The following is an 11,377-nucleotide window of genomic DNA, read 5'->3' as shown; positions in this document are numbered from 1 at the left end:
CGATTTTAGGTATTTGATATACCAAACACGCTAAATGTGTGATGAAATTTTCTCTAGTAATAAACTTGATATATCTAACCAAATGTGTTACGGAAATCTGTCAAGAAATAAGTTTGGCAAATTACATCTAAATATATTTTACATATTCACAGTGGTGTAGGGTATTATATTGTTGGCCCCGCCAGACTTTTATTCTTTCCTTATTGGTTTCTTTCAAAAATGCACTTTGTGTTACTACTGACTGTGCTGTTGCTTTGTACCTTCCTATCTTCTGTAGCCTTTCGATACTTCTGATCGTACCTAGAATTTCTAGGCGGTCGTTTTGGTACCCCAGCATAGTTTCTGCGGCAGGTTGGAGAGAGTAGGCTATTCTTGCCATTACGCTTCCACATTACTGGAACAAGGAGTTCCGTCGTCGAGCAAGTTTGCGAGTTAAGCGGAATAGGTCCTTGCAATTTGTTGCGTTTACAGATTCTTGGCATGCAGCTTCAGTGTTCTTCCGAAAGGTTAAGACGAGTGCGTACCTTAGCTGATGCGGGTTATATTTCTAACGGGTACTTCTTGAATGACGTATTCTATTAAAAAAAAAAAATATTGATCGTGGTCGTGGGGCTTCTTGAGCCCTTTTCCAGAATCTTGGAATTATCTTAGAAAAATTGTGTGGTTGTAATCGAGTAATTTAAATCGAGACAAATTTTGTGTCTTAAGTCTTTTGTTTTCAATTTCTTATATGTTTATCCCACTGTGCCTGTGTATGCCATCCTATTAAAAAAACGTTATTGTGCCTATACTATTTATTACTTAATTGAGCTATTTATTTCTTTAGGAATGGAATATGGAAATGTAGGGCCTCTGAGGCCCTATATATTCCAAAGAGAGTGAGAAAGCAAAAAACTATATTTTCATGTGTTCTAACACAATCCAATACGACGGTTGTTTCTATTTAAAAATAAAAAATAATAGGTTTAAAACTATATTAAAAAAAGTTATTTTGAAATGTAATATTATTTTTCTTTTTCGTAAAGACAATCCCCCTTTTTTTCCCTAAAAAATAATTAGAATTATTTTCCAAAAATAATATAAGCTCTAGTTTTTAATAAAAACAAAAAATATTAAATATACACATAATATAAATACAAAAATATATATTTAGAAAATATTATATACATACCTAAATATATATAATAAAAAAATCATAACATACCTTATCTCGATACTCTGCGTTGTGATTGTGTCATAAGTGTGTAAAAAAAACCAAAATAAATGTAAAAACCACAAAAACAAAAAACCTTTAAACTAAAATTCGTATATGAATGAAAAAAATGTTCTTTACTTTAAAACTACAACAACTCATTATACGTAAGTTTATGAACTCCAAGAAAACAAAAATATTTAAGAAAAAACCTGTAAAGCAAACTGCAAAACTTATTTAATGTTATTACATCTGGTACTCTTCAGATAAATTACAACAATACTATTTGAAAACGAATGATAATAGCTCTTAGACATATCAAACATTTCAAAAAATAAGAAACAAAAAAACGACAACATAATAATTTTTAAATTAAACAAATATTTTATTCGAAAAACAAAATTAAAAGAAAGAAATCAAAAAAATAATAAAATGCATTTTAAAATAATATTAAGTATACCACATAAGTTAAGCAATTTAAGAAAAGCAGATATACATTCACACATTACAAAAAAAAATAAAATAATTGGAATTATATTTATATTCTCATATATTTATAGGGAAGGATGGAATGAGATAATTTATTAAAGAAACAAGATAAAAAAATTATCCCTCTCTTCCACTCTCCTTTAAATAAAACTAAACACAAGTACATGATTTTTAATAAACTAATATAAACGAAATGTTCAGCATTGTAAGGATTTGTAAAGGTAATACTTTATTTTAACAAAAAACATAATACAACAGTGCATGAGCTGAAAAGTTGTGGAGATAACAAAGAGGAATTAAAGTTTTCGGTTACAATTTACAAATTCTCTTTAGTCCCTATTTTTTTTAATTAATGTATACACAGAAAAAAATTGCCTCTGTAACATATGTCCCAAACATATTTTGCAGCAAACATATATTTGTTTGCAAGCAGTCCCAAACATAACATATGTTTGGGTCCTGCAAACAAATTACATGTTTGGATGCAAACAAATACAAACCCAAAAGCCACAAAAAAACAAACACATGCACCAGTGGGCGCTTTCTGAGAGCAAGGTAGCGTAAATGTCAATGTAAAACATATTGAAATGTATATGCTCAATTGCTCTCAGTAAGCGCTCACTGGCAATTTCTAACATGTAAACACATTTATAAATTGTGGTGTTTTTTTATTGAAGGGCATAGAAAAATAGCAAAGCAACAAAGACACATAGAACGTTTTCACACGATAAGGTTTGACTGCTCAAAAACGTGGTTTCCGTTTTGACTCTCATTCGTAATTTTCACATCTAGTGTTGCGTTTATGAAGTCATTGTATACAAGCGTACTTTTTGAACAAAAAGAAGTACGGTTTTACATAATTGTACCAAAAAGGTTTATGTGTGTATTGTATTTGAAAATTAAAAAAGTAATTCTTGTGAATCCCATAAAATTGGGTAAAATGTATGCGTTGTTAAAATTGTGGCCTCATGCGCGCATGCCATGTAAAAAATAATGTAATAATTCTTACCACCTGAAGGTAAGATGATACCTGCGTTACCAGCGTAAATTTTTCAAGAAAGATTTTTATGAAATAGGGAAATACCTTTGTTATTACAGGTACATAGAAGTCATGTTTTGAAGAACACCTTTATTTGTAAAAAATATGATGAAACAGGTAGATAATATCTTACATGCTAGTGTTGTATGTATGGTACTTTATGTACATTTTCGTTCACTTACTTCCACATTTTGTTTCAACACTGACACAATTAACGAATGAGAACCAAAACGGACAACGCATTTTTGAGCAGGCAAACCTTATCGTGTGAAAACCCTCATAGGTACATACAAAATTCCAAGGAAATACATAACACTCTTTAATGAAAGAAAAACTGAATGAAATAAATTATAAAAAGTCGCACTTTTTAAAAGAAGAAAATTATATAGAAACATCGTTGAACGCTTCTTCTTAGCTGTAAAATAAAACACATTTTCTTCAAAGTTGAAATCATCAGCGGGAAATCGGCACCTGGAATCAAATGATTATATATAGTGTAATAAATAGGTACATTCATATTTCAAATATACATATGTATGTACTCGTATCTACGTATGTGAAAAATGTATTGATGTAATTACCAATATTAAATGCGATAGCACCGTGGTGTAATGTTATGCACGCCTGCCTTGCACGCAGAAGGTCGGTGGTTCGATTCCCCGGCCAGGCAACATCAAACATTTTTCAACGATGGCATAATACCCCTCAATAATGTTGGCGACATTTCCTGAGTATTTCAGTCTTCAAAAACTTCTCTACAAGCGGTGTCTTAAGACACGCCGTTCGGACTCGGCGATAAACAGTAGGTCCCATATCATTGAGCTAAATATGAATCGGGGTGCACTCATTGATATGAGAGAAGTCTCCCTTGTCCCGTATGGGATGTTGTGGAACAATGTTTTTGTTTTTGTTAAATGCGATTTCTTGCTTGTCCAATAAAATATTTCCATTCACCTTTTTGATTCAATTATAAAATGTATTGGACATTTATTTTTCTAAAAAGCACAATTTCTTTAAGAAAAGACAAAACACTGATTTATTCACTCACTTTACCGTCGTTACTCAGCGATGTTCTCTAGATCACTGATGAAAAAAGACCAACATAATTAACACCATTTTTCTCCTTTCCTCTTTGCTTGCTACGTTGGTTAACAACAACAAAGCATGTGACACACGTGTTTTACGCATTACACCATGCACACAGCTCTATATTATAAACCAGCATTCCGCAGCTGCGAGAGCCCTGTTGTTTACTCTCTTTGACAAAAATCCTCTCTCATATTGGTTGTTTTCAAATTTAAAAACAACAAGTATAAAGTGGGATGTAGTTAAAATTGATTACTTTAGGGGATGACAGAGAAGACTAATTTCGTCCAACTCCACTTGCACTCATCAGTTATCTTAGTTCTTTGTATTGAAACAAAGAACCCTTCCCCAATTTTATGACGACTCGAGCTTAAGAATAAGTGTGACTGATGAATATCTTTTCGATTGATATAGCGCCCACTAGTCATATCAGAGGGTCATTGTATTACTTTTGGACCAGTATGCCAGGATGCATGGAAAACATAATCTCGCTGTAAACGGTACCACAACGAGCAGCATCGGTATACATTTTCCAAGGATCTTCGAACAGACTCTAAACTGCACTTAGAAATAAATGTTGAACTTTTGTGGGGGAACTACCCTAAGGAGAGGACCGATATGGGCAATTTTAGAAGTTAAACCAAATTGGTTGCCTCGTTGAAGATATATCGTGCATACCATTTTGTGACATTTCTTAAATATTGGGGGAGATACCGATATTGCCCATCTTCAAACTGAAACTAAGTTGCTTTGTTGTCCATAGCAGTCCACCATACAACAGACGCGTATGTTAAGATTGGTCTAATTACGTCCCTGTATAGCCAGTGTGTCATCCTAGGATTGAAACCCCATTTTAAGCCTATTGCCCTTCTACATGTTGACCAACATCTTTGTGCCTTGTCGGCCGCTTCTTGAATATGGTCTTTCCAATTTAGTTTCCTATCCAGAATTACTCCTAGGTATTTAACTGTGCGGGAAATATTTATTGTCCTATTTAGGAAAACTGGTTCCTCGAGGTTACCCACTTTCGTTTTCCTCCTAAATAGACATATTTCCGTTTTTCCGGGTTAACGTTCAGACCTCTCGGTCTGGCCCAGTTGTATGCAATTTTGAATGCCGTTTCTGCTCTTCTGCAAAGTATATTCGGATTTTTTCCCCTTAGAAGTATTATAACGTCGTCTGCGTAGCAGACTGGGTCAAATCCTTCTTCGGTTAAGGTCCTTAAGAGACTGTTTATGGTAGTAACCCACAAAAGAGGTGATAGTGGCGTTCCTTGTCCGACTTTGTCTCTTATTTTGACGTCATATAGCCCGCAGCTTATCCATCTGTTCCTTAGCATATGGTTGATCCAGTTCCTTAAGGTCCTGTCTACCTGAAACTCGTCTAAAGAGTGGATCAGCGTTTCGGTGCTGACGTTAAAAACGCCTTCGATGTCAATGTGTATACATCTCCATTTCAAAGGTTCTCTCTATATGGTGTACTACCTCGTGCAACGTGGTTACCACTGATCCGCCTTTAACGTATGCGTGTTGTTTGAATTTGAGCATATCGTTAGGGATTCAACTCTTTATCATGGTGTCGACCGTCCGTTGCATTGTCTTGAGTAAGAATGAAGTTAAACTTATCGGGCGATAAGATTTTGGTATTGCGTAGCTTGCCTTGCCAGGTTTAGGGATAAAAACTAACCTTGCCTCTTGCCAGGCTAGCGGGGTGTAAGCAAATTTTAGACAAGCGTTGAAGATCCCGACCAGTTTGGACGCAATAAGGTCCACTTCCCGCTGTAATAGGGCCGGGAAAATCTGGTCTGGTCCCGCTGCTTTGTATGGTGAAAAGCTCGTGATGGCTTGTTTGACCATCGAGCTGTCAATTTTTGGTGCATCTCCTGATGAGTAACCCGGCTCAATCGATGCCTCGGTGCTGGCCGTGGTATTCGACGGAAAGTGAGTTTTCATCAGAAGGCCTAGAGTTTCTTCTGTTGTTTCCGCCCTTTTCCCATTTCCATCGACCATTTGCTCAGTCTGTGTATGGGTTTTGGACATAAACTTCTTAATTTTCGAAACGTCGTTAAGACTATCCACCAGTTCTCAGAATAGCTTCCAGGAGTTACCTCATGCCTCATCGAAATAATGGTTTTAGTCCGTCCGTCTGTCTGTCCTGCTGGCTGGAGCGCACGATAACTCTCGAACGGATGAACCGATTCGGTTCAAATTTTGGCTTTCGTTATATGAAGTTCCAATATGGTCTCAATAGGTCCACTCCGTCGGGTACCTGCCACAAAAAATTTCGGAGAAGTTCAGTTTAGGGCCATCTCTCGAATCGCTTTGATTTTTAACAACTTGTATTCACTGCCCTCTATACGACGGTACAAGTTTCATCAAGGGCAAATCCGTACTTCCTGAGAAAATAGCACGAAAGTTGCAAAAAAACTCCTATGACACCGTGTGAGGTGGTTGGAGCGCCAGATAACTCTTGAACGGATCTGCCGATTCGGTCCAAAATGTGGCCTTAGTAATATTTTGTCCAAACATAGTTTAAGTTTGAAGATAAGCCATATCGGTGCACTCCTTCAGGTACCTCCCCCACAAAAATTAAAAAATCTTCGGAAAAAATATGCGCATGATAACTCTTGAAGGGAGTGACTGATGTAATCCACACCCTGCACATCATAATATATCTAAAAGATATAGATCAGGTTCGAATATGGACTATATTTGTCCACTCCTTTGAGTACCTCCCACACAAAATTTCGGATAAGTTCACTTTAAGACCTGCTCTCGAATCACTTTGATTTTTGTTGAAGCGATTTGTATTCGCTACCTCCATTACCTATGTCACCATATTTGGCTCTCGAACTGTTCCACCGATTTGGTGCAACATTTGGTCTGCGTCATATTTTATCCAAACTTAGTTTCATGGGGCAATACCGATCCCCAACTTCCGGTACTTCTCCCCAATATTGAAAAAAATTCTCTAAAATGTTAGGACGATATCACTTGAATGGTGCAACCAATTTGGTCCAAACTTTGGATCTCCTAATATTGTGTCAAAATTGAGTTTAACTTCTAAAATGACCCATATAGGTCCTCCCTAAGGGTACCTCCAGTTCAACATTTGTGTTAATTCCTAATCCACATTTTTGTCGGCAAGTTCAAATGTAGAAAAAGGGCCACAAAATTCTGAAGAGACGCTAAATACATTCTATCTGTCCGTAGATGAAAGTTTCAATTCACATTGGCTGAGGGTATACCTCTGTCGACAAAGCCGACTGACATTTTTTTACTTGTTTTAATATTTTTTCCAATGCTACATTTTTAGCCCCATCTTAAATGAAAATGTGTGCTTTAGCTTTTAATTTGTAACATGTGATTTACGATAACACTGTGCAACATTTTTAAGGTGATATTGTGCAAACAATTCGAACTGAGGATTTTTTGAAAGTACAGACCCAAACGACAGAAAACCCTAGTTGGGTTTTGTTGTGTCAGTTCCATGGCCCCATCTAAACATGGTTAAATATTGAGTTTTTAAAGAAATTCGGGGCTATATCTCTGACCTCTGAAGCAAATTTGTAGATAAGGACAAGAATAAAATATTTGGAGAAATAATGAACCCGAAAAACTACATTTATTGCCTCCAATTGCAAAATATATGCAAAAATTCCACAATTTTTATACATTTCGCACCGTATCTCCAAAACCATTAATTTTTTTTTTTGAATATTTTCTTTTAGAAAAATATTCCCTGGAATGTAATACACAACTCTTCAGAACATGTCATTGTTGTGCAATGCCTCTATGCCGTTGTTTTCAGTACATTTTTCAACGACGATTTAATAAAAATGTCAATAATTTAGTGAAATCCGAAATGCGAGAATAAACGGTTGGTGTGTGAACTGTGTTTGAAATACGTGTTGTAAAAGATGAACTAAGCATTTTAGAGTTACATAATGTTCTAAAGAATTGTTGAGAACTTTATTTGGAAGATTTTTGCAAAAGGTTACTTGGTTCAACTCCCAATAGTTTACCCGATACTGACCAGAATTTCAGCAATTGCGTAAAATTTTCTATATTTTATAGATTTTGGTGCCTTAGATGGAGTTTTTCTTATGAGGTTTTTTCAAAAGATAAGATAAGATTTAGCCCGGTTTAGATGAGGCCATAAAATCCGAACTGGATCTGACAGGACAAAACCCTGCTAGGGTTTTTGTAGTCTAAATATGTACTTTCAAAAAATGCATACTAGAAGTTGTTTGCATTTTCAGTGTTGCATAGTGTAACTCTTGAGAGTCCATGTGAAATGAAAGATAGATCATTATAATTCATTTATTTTTGAATATTAAAGTAAGGCATCACCAATTAGATTGTTTTCACATCTCTATGTTTATCCACAGCTTTTCAGTCTGTATTGTGTTATAAAAAAATTATAAAAAATAAACATCTATCCTAATACTTCCAATTGACAAAAAACACCTTACTACCAATTAAGTTAAGAATACCAAAACACAAACAAACACACACTTTACACACACATTAAACCATAACTTCTCTCTATCTTCTTATTATTCCACTTAGATCGATCTATCTACCTATCTCTCTATCTCTTAAGTAAAGTAGACCTAATTACAAATATTGTTATTTTCAAATAGTGTGAAGAAACCAAAAAAAAAAACCAAAATGCATCTCCTATTCTTCTTCTCCTTCTCTGGAAGATACCTAATGTTATACAACAAAAAATAAAATCAAATTGTTAAAAGAAAATAGAAACCTATATAGAAAGGAAAAATAGAAACAAGCATAAATAATTTTAAATTATAAACAAAAATATATACATAAAAGAAAAAAATACAAAGACAAAAAAATATATTTATGGTTGTAAACAGATGATCAAAACATAAAAAAGTCTCATAAAAAAATTCCATCTGCAGAAAAAAGTAAATGTTTTTAAACTTAATACTTAAGCAACAAATATTGAAAGTAGTTTTTAAAACAAACCCAAAAAGAGAACCCCCCTAAGGAGCTTAGAGTTTAAATGTTCCATCTTTAATATTTAAAGTAGTGAGATAAAGAAGAAAAAACCAACAACCCACAAATATCCAAATAGACACCCTTTAATTTGTCGATTTCGTTTTAGTAAAAAAATCATCCCAATAGAAAACCGATGAAAGTATTTCTATTTGCAGTGTTTCGAAAAATGAAAAGAGCGGAAAAATTATTCTTTTATTTATCTTCAATACTTATTAAAACAAGTGTATAACTTCAATCTCTCTCTGGGCAACAAATAAATTTAAGGCCATCTACAGAGTATAGAACTGCTATCTTCCGTTGAACTCTTCGTATGACAGCAATTCATTCAATGTCTTTACAAATGAACATTTCAAACATTCCCGTAGCTATTTGTTAAAGGTTCTGTTTCTTAGAACGGCATTCAAAGCGGTGGTGTTTCCTTATTTTTCCTGAATCCGACAACGTGGTCCCAAAAAAACCTGAAATGTGATTTTGAGCCGAGATAAGATTAACTATGTATATTTTTCTCAACTTATGTCCATTCGCTTAACTTGGCTTTTTTTCGAAGCACTGTTCCCTCCTTGAGTAGAAAATCCAAAAAAAAATCCTTAATTTCTGTTTCTCCGCCAACTTCAATTATTTTGGTTTGCAATTTCAAATCAACGAATTAAGGATTACCGTCATACAAAACAGAATCGAAAATCAAAACTTTTACTTAGAAAATCAAAAGCAACAACAGCCAATATAAGTTTTTATTAACATTTTTCATGTTTACATATAAATATTTATATAAAACAAAAACATTTCTTTGTTTATATTTTCAAATGAAATAAATCAAATCAAAAAAGAAAAAAAACTACCGAATCTTGTTTAACAAAAATCGTATTGAAAACAAAAACATAAAAAACTCACACGAAATCATAAATATTCCCTCCAATTAAAAAAGAAAAACAAACAAATAATTTTTAAAATTATTACAAATATACAAAAAACAAAAAAAAAAATAAAATATATATACTATATTATTATATAAGAAATCAAAAAACAAAAAAAAAAAAATATTGAAAATATTAACAATTCCCTCAAAACTCATTGTATTATTGTAATGAATATTAATGAACATCCACTGACATTTTTTAGCATGTTGCATTCAATTTGAAGGAAAAAAGAATATAATCAAATCAAAATAATAATTGTTTTCAATAAATGTTTATTACAACAACAGCAAAATATTAAATGAGTTCTTGTCACTTCATCCATTAATCGTATTAAAAAAAAAAACATAAAATTAATAACAACAACATTATTATTATTCAATACCACAAAACCAATTATAAACCATAAAAAAACTTTCCTCTGAGAGAATATAAATCCTTAATAATTAAGTAAAAATTGTGTCAATTTCTTAAAATTAAAGTAAAAAAAAAACAAAAATTAAAACTAGAAAGTTCTAAGTGCGAAGTAACTTAACTTAAAAAAAATATACCAATATGTTTTTTTTTTTTGAAATCATTACTATTATTCCTCATTTAATTCTTTGTTTATCATTTAAATCTTTTTGTCTTTAACCAATTATTTTTATAATATTAACTTTGAAACATTAATTTAAAAATGTTTACATTATCTGGTTAATGATATCAATGAATAAATTGTCTACTAAAGTGTGAATCAATTTTTAAGAAAAGGAATTATTATATATATGTCATAAAGTATAACGTGGATGATTCATTTGATAAAGGATGCATAGGTTCTGGATAAGGTTTATAATAAACTCATTTCATGTTGAAATTTTAATAGCGTGTAGTCTCTCTCATCATGACTACAAAATAATAATATTATTTTTTTATACTTCCTGAGACATGGGCCACAAAATGTGTCAATATTTAATGCTACTCCTACATACATACTTCTATCGCACTAAGATTTGTAGTAGTAATTTTATTCTCCACACTTCTCTCTATATTGGTCTGATGTTAAAAAACCACCGCCCATACGTTACACTTTAAGAAGAACTATGATTACACAGTACAACAAAATCGAACTTTTTTTAAAATTACAAGAAACCCAGCACAGATTATGAAAGAGGGCCGAAGAATAGAAGACACGTGTATCGGCGTTTTGAAAGTTTACGTCGGGATGTAACCTAAATAGGTTTGGCAAGTTCCGCCCATTTGAAATATTCGACATCAGATTCCTTGGAATCCTTGCATTTTAGGTATAAAGTGTCTTGGGCAATATTACTGACAACAATGCGGGGTATCTTTTTATGAAAACAATTAACCCTCATGCGAGTCACTAAAGGGGTCTTTTTGGTCCCATTTTTCAAAAACCTTTAAAATGTGATCGTATCAGACCAAAATATTCTACAAAATTATTTGTAGTGAAATTTTACTATAGGTCCCCGAATACACCAAAACTCTAAATCGTACCTAAACGCCAGGAATCTGCCAAAAGTAAAATCACGTTTTAGGGTTTATGTTGTACTTTATCGGAGTTTATTAAGTTTTGTCCCACAAAACTTCAGTCTAGATAGAAGACGTCAAAGACAAAAATATTCTCCATCAAATT

General features: G+C 33.1%; 1 long non-coding RNA gene across 1 annotated transcript; it reads right to left on the bottom strand.

Moving 5' to 3' along the window:
- Positions 1-2,449: 2,449 nt before the first annotated feature.
- On the bottom strand, positions 2,450-2,988 carry LOC141389762 (uncharacterized). The gene is made up of 3 exons (XR_012409160.1): positions 2,903-2,988; positions 2,766-2,808; positions 2,450-2,507 (listed from the first exon to the last, which is right to left on the bottom strand). It is a non-coding gene; the product is annotated as an uncharacterized lncRNA (long non-coding RNA).
- Between the last annotated feature and the right edge of the window lie 8,389 nt (positions 2,989-11,377).

The sequence above is a fragment of the Musca autumnalis genome, unplaced genomic scaffold (genome assembly GCF_047663935.1).
Source record: "Musca autumnalis isolate F117 unplaced genomic scaffold, ASM4766393v1 scaffold_1, whole genome shotgun sequence".
Taxonomy (NCBI): Eukaryota; Metazoa; Arthropoda; class Insecta; order Diptera; family Muscidae; genus Musca; species Musca autumnalis.
Note: the sequence above shows the minus strand (reverse complement) of the source record. Positions and strands in the feature narration are given on the sequence as shown.